General features: G+C 29.1%; 1 protein-coding gene across 2 annotated transcripts in view; it reads left to right on the top strand.

The window, feature by feature from the left end:
• The first annotated feature begins 3,424 nt into the window (after positions 1-3,424).
• LOC132918294 (frizzled-5) overlaps positions 3,425-6,681 on the top strand; it is a 68,524-nt gene continuing 65,267 nt past the window's right edge. For both annotated transcript variants that reach the window (XM_060979469.1, XM_060979478.1), the window contains exon 1: positions 3,425-3,732. The gene's annotated coding sequence lies outside the window, so the exon portion shown is untranslated. The remainder of the gene's footprint in view (positions 3,733-6,681) is intronic.

The following is a 6,681-nucleotide window of genomic DNA, read 5'->3' as shown; positions in this document are numbered from 1 at the left end:
GTTAGAACTGTTGGTAAACTTGAAATGTTTTACTTTTTCGTATAATACAGTTAATTAAACATTTTAAGTTTACGAGTAATATATTATGTTATACTTATACATCAGTGAAAATGATATATTATATAGGTATATAATATCTTCGAGGAATATATTTTAAATTTCAATTGGCAGTCATACTGCTTGTGCTATAAATATATATTATGTATATAGTCATATATATATAAGTACATGAATACTTTGGAGTAGCACCGAGTGTCCATAGGGGAAAGAGTTGGTAAGTTTTTAGTTCACCTACAGAGTTGGGCTACAGAATTCCATAATTTATAGCGAAGAGCAACGGAATAAAGCTTAATTTCCTACATTAAAAACACAAATATTTAGAAGTATTCAAATGTGATACTGTGTAGGTATAGGTTCGTTATTTTTTACCCGACAACGGTTCCCGTTACATATTAAATGTTACGCGAGTTCATTTTATACGTACCTATATTATATCTTCAAATGAAAATAGGAATATTACTGCTGGTTGACCGTTCCGGGTGACTGATTTAAAATGATCGAGCGCTTTATATCGTTACCCCTCCCGTCTTAAACATAAACAACAAAGTCACATATATAATGTACGAGTAGTACATACATCATTATCACTATTAGTTAGTTCATCAAACAGCAAAGTACAGCGTTCTAATTGGCTATAAACTGATGTACAATTCCGTTATAATAACAGAGGACCAATATTGACTATATAGTAGGTATTTAGTTTTCCTATTTATAACATCAATAGTAACACGTGTTTTTTCGTCTATTCAAACATCAGTTTTAAACGCTAATATTATACTTATGATATCAATAAGATATGTGTATATAATATAAATCGAATACATGGTGGGTGAATAGACATAATTAAACACATTTAAAACGAATAACTTAATAGACGAATAAACAATAATTTTAATGTTAAATAAAAGTACAAAATAAAGGGATTATATCCATTAATAAATATTCCCTCCACTTCCCTAACCGCGATGATTATTGCATAGAGTCATTATTATTTACTAACCACTATGCTCGATTAATGCAAACGGAGAGATTGAGTTATCTGTTTAATGTTTACACATTTTTTGTTATTTTAATAATAACAACAACAACAAAGAAGGTCTTAGTCAAATAAATATCTTTATTATTTGCTATAGTTAAACGTTTTTTAATATTATCCTCTAAAAATATATATGTGTTAAGTAATCAATTGAATGGTACGATAATACAATAATTTTAAATTTGTATCAAAATCATTTGCATCGTGTAAAAATATAATCAAAAATTTTTATTTTCATGTTTAATGTTTTTCTCTAAAAACTATATTTCTATTTTGTTCAACACTTATTTTATTATTCATGAAAGTCGTACATTATCGAAGATATAATTTTTTATTTTGAGAAAACTTACAATACTATATATATTATACTGTTATGTTTACTATTTATTATTATAATAGTGAATGCAGTACTCACTGGTCCTACTGTTTATAGAACACTATTATAATAAATATATTTTGTTTTCATACGTTATAAATCTAAAAACGAATTTAACAATACTCTATATACATATTCAAAAACACTTAAGGTATAAAATATTTAGTTGTAGGCCTAAAGCTTTAAGTATTCCGATTATATACGGTCTCGTGTATATATATATATATATATATAGGTAAGTCGTAGATATCTACTATATATTATGTTTAAAGTATACAACTTTAAACAATATAATAATATTTTATCAACCACTTTTCGTAGATGATGCACATGCAATCAGCACGTAGCTAATGTATGTTTGCATTAATAATGGCTCGTCTTAAATGATAAATTCGTAGGAGAATAAAGTTTTTGTTTTCCTCCGTTTTCGTATACACAATAATGTTGTGTAAGTATAACGCTTTAAGCCGGAATAATAAGTTTTCTACGCCCATCGTCCTATAATTCTGTCATTTTTCTATAAACACTTTGAATGTAAATCGTCCGTTTCGCATGTTTGCAAGAATAATTTATTCAAGAGATACAATGGCATTTTGACTGCTGCACGGTTTACCACTTCATTGTCATACATTCATTACAATAAATTTCACAGCGAAGAAAAAATAATATTCACACGAATTCTACTACGATAATACCGCGATACCGCACCTATACTATATAGCCATTCATGATGATAATGGGATATAATAATATACACTGTACTCGTTCGACTGTAATATTATAGGAATTATGAGTATTTGAAGCCGCAGCTTAATGTACTTACTCGACTATAACATGTGTTGAAAAATACAATTATTAGTCTCGTATTGCATTGATGTATTACAATTTCAAGTCACCGTAATAATAATAATAATTGTAAAAAAAAAACAAATAATCGGGCTCGTAAAAAATAATCGTTGGATTTAATTGTGTTGTAAACGAGTAACTACTACGTGAAATTTGTCCCTTTTCAATAATATGTGCTTTCCAAATCGTTCCGGAATCGGTCAACCGGACCGAAACAAACTGCGCGATGTAATACTCGTATGTGAATATATTATAGACCGGTACATAAGGCGTCGGCGCGGGGTTTATTGTTGTAATAATAAACTACGACGAGGTGTCGGCCGATAAACCGTTTTGCACACAACATAATAATATTGTTATACACCCCTAATCGTCGTTTCCGTTGGTTCACGTGTGCGTATATCGCAATGGGCGATAGTCGGGGTGGCATGCGTTACCGGAAGTGAAATATTCGGTGGCGAAAAGAATTCAACGTAATATATTATAATATAAAACCAAAATGTGAGTACCTATACACACCTATATAATATAATATAATAATAACGATATGATATGCGTAAATGGAAACTTTATAGCAGTGTAACAATACCGCACGGGCAAAAACTTAACACCGTAATTTTGTAATAAATGTAAAATTACTGTCCACGTGTCGCGCGCGATCGGTGCGATTTCGACGTAAAAAAGCCCAAACACAATGGCAAGCGGGCAGCGGCACACACATACACGCTCACGCACACCCGTAGTCTTCGGAAGTGGTATAGTCGTAGAAGTCGGGATCTAGGATATGATATAATGGGGTATTATAATAGTAGTCGGTGGACGGGGAGCGGTGAGACTCGGGCGGAGGGTGTAGAGCACCGGGTGTGCGATATACAAAGGGTTCCGCCGCTGGCGCGGTGCACTATCGATCGACGAGGCGGCAGCGGCGGCGATGGCGGCGGCCGAGGGGTAGCGAAAAACGCTCGGAACGTTTTTACCCCGACGGCGGCGGCGGCTACACTACTACCAGTTACCACTACCATTACTACCACGCTTCTACCACCGTATGTATATACAATACCACTACCGCTACTGCCTACGCTGACGCCGCTGCTGCTGCCTGTGTGCCGTGCCGCTTTGCATACGCCGGAAAGCTCTCGTCGAGTACAGTCGTTGTCGTCGTCATCATCGCGTGTCCGTCGAAAGTCGTTTGTAATTTCCGCTTTCGTTTCTATATAGAGACGCAACGGAGAGAGTTTTTTTTTTTTTTTTAATATTCATACATAAAACAATATATTAATTAATATTATAATAAAATGTCATACGGCTTGTACGATCGCTGAATAATGTCGTCGATGTAAATATCGTCCACAACCAAGGCAAAAATCTATCTCCTACGACAAAAGCTACGAATACACGTCGCCGTTTCACTTAGGTAAGACACGTCGGTTACAATTCAACGAATATATTAAAATATACTATACGTTATATAATTAATATTTATTTTAAATTTAAATTTTTAAGTGATTTTTAAAGTTGCGTGTATTATTTTTTTTTTGAAAATAACGCAAAAAGATAGTTTCTTCTTGAACATATTATAAACATTATTTACATTTGGCTTATCTCACATGTACACACGCTGATAACGTAGTTTTTAAATTATAGTTATGTTATTGTTATTTAGACGCCACGCCGGTATACGATCCGATTAAACGACAATTTTCCGCTTTGCACAATGTGCGTATAGTCACCACACGCTCATCCCGAGTATCAGTTATATTTATAGCATAATATGCAATTAGTCGTACACAGTTCTATAGTTTTCAATAAACAATTTAAAAAAATTGTAATCTTATATTTAGTATTAACAATCTTAAGCTTCTTTTTTTAATATGATAAAATCAAAATCCCATGCAACCGCGTTCATTTTTATAAATATTAATTTGTATATCTATTTTTAGATACAAGATTTAAATATACAAAATTATAAATAACAGACAACACTTTTGTTACATAATAGTAGTGAAAAATATAAAACAAATAACTAAACAATAACTTAAACTAAAAAAATATTGTATTTAATTGTTTACATTTTAACCAACTCAATAAATTTCATTGAATTCTGTGTTTATGGAAACATTTTAACCAATAACTCTCGCCATGACCACCGAACCAAAACTAGAAATTCGTATATATATATATATATATATATATATATATACATTAATATTTAATTCTTATCTTGCATTAATTCATTTGCAATGATTTTAAAGTAAATAATTTAAAACACTGAATATTGCAGTGATTAAATATAGTATAGATTAAATGATTATGTTTACATTTAATGATTTATTAATAGTGATAAACTTTTGGGATGTCGATAATAAAAATAAATTACCCATTCAAGTAATTTAAATGAATAATAAAAAGTTTCTTATCTCAATTATGTTATGTTATTGAATTTTCTCTAGAAATACTCAAGTTTTTTAATATATTATGATCTTTTTTTTACTCACGATAAAACATTTTTAAAGTCCTTACTTTTCTCGCTTCTCTATTTTATAGAAAAAGGAAGAGTGGATAAAGGAAAGGTAAGAGTAGTTATTATTAAAATGTATCTTCTGTTCCACCAAAACTTACTTTAGGATTTTAAAGTCACATTGTCATGCATAAAATCCTACTCCAAAAATGTTCCAAATAAAGCTGCGAGCTTTTGAAAAATGTTTCGGTCTCCGCGGGATAAAATATTCTATTGATCGTTGGGTCTTCGAGTACATAATACACAATGTATATCTGCTTTTCACTAACAATGTACAATAACTTTTGATTCGTTTATTTTTAAGTTTTTGTCATCTCTGTTATTGTCTGTAGAATCTTAACAACCGTGAAAACAAATAAAACCTTTTAACGTTTGTTATATTAAATAATAAATGTTCATCATTTATACTTTTGTATTAACTACTATAAATTATTATTTTTTATAATATAAACAATTATTGTGACACTAAGAAAAAAATTAAACTATTTAGCACTTATATAAAACAGCAGTTATTACTTATAATTATTAAAAAATATGTTTTAAAAATTTTAATCAAAAAGTTATTGTCATACATTTATTATATGTATAATGTATTATTATGTTCTATATTATGTAGGTTTAAATTATTATATGAATAGTTTAATCAAAATTCATTAACATTCAGATACGTATTATTTACGGATGAATAGGCAATAGAAGCTAATAGCTTTATGGATAAATTATCGGAGTATAAAAAAAGAAAATAATATTGTTGTATGCCAAATAAATTTCGTTAAAATAATTAAAAACGCCAAATTTTAGTCTAGTTATGTAATTATATATATATTTATATTTAATAACTAATTTAATGTAACTAAAAGGCACGTATAAGACGTAAAATTATTAATAATTAATGATTATCCATTTTCACGTTCAAAGTAAATTAATAAACATGTTTTGTTTTTACCGTTATTACAAATATTTAGACATTCTATTAATTTATAAAAAATATAAAACTTTAATTTTATTAGTGTGTTGTTTTTATATTTTAATAAAATATCCTGCTGTTTTGAACTTCATGGGTGGGAATCAACATTGAGTTTTTTTTCTATAAAACAAATATATCAAGATTCTATTCTGGAAATTTATCAGCTTGTTGTGTCAGATCATATTTATAAAACAACATGATCATATATTTTACTCTATCAAAAGATATACATAAATTTAATATAGAAACATAAATAAAACGGTATTCATCTTATAGAAACTTAAATAAAGAATTGTAAAAGCCTTCGAAACGGGATATAATTAAAATTACTTTTACGACTTAAAAATTAATTTAACTCATGATAGAAATTAAATTAAAAATTAAATGATTACTAATTTTTGAAACTTTGACAAGCTGGTTTGTTAGTTCAATATTCAAGTTTCAGATGCCTCTAGATTCAATAATGTTTTTAAATACTTAAATTTTAAGACCAACTATAAAATATGATAATAAAAAGCAATCGGGCATAACTATATATAATAATGAATTTATTATTAATAAACTACTCAAAATGATTCTTAAAAAAAGTTTATAGGGGTTAACGATAATACAATGTGATGGGATTTTTTTTTTTTTTGCTATAGCGTTTAGGTATTACATGAATGGGCATTCGTAAAAAATGATTTTTAATTTTTAACTTAATGTATTAACAGAGCTAAAAAGTAATAACTAATGTACATCTACTACCTATCCGCGTGGTATTATAATAAAGAAAAATAATACCACAACAAACGCCGTGGCACATTTTTTTTTTTTTACGTCTCGTCTTTTGTCGGACATATCTCATCCGACTTGTACACAGACAAATACACTGTAAC

Source organism: Rhopalosiphum padi, chromosome 1 (genome assembly GCF_020882245.1).
Source record: "Rhopalosiphum padi isolate XX-2018 chromosome 1, ASM2088224v1, whole genome shotgun sequence".
Taxonomy (NCBI): Eukaryota; Metazoa; Arthropoda; class Insecta; order Hemiptera; family Aphididae; genus Rhopalosiphum; species Rhopalosiphum padi.
This window is presented reverse-complemented; position numbering and strand designations above follow the sequence as displayed.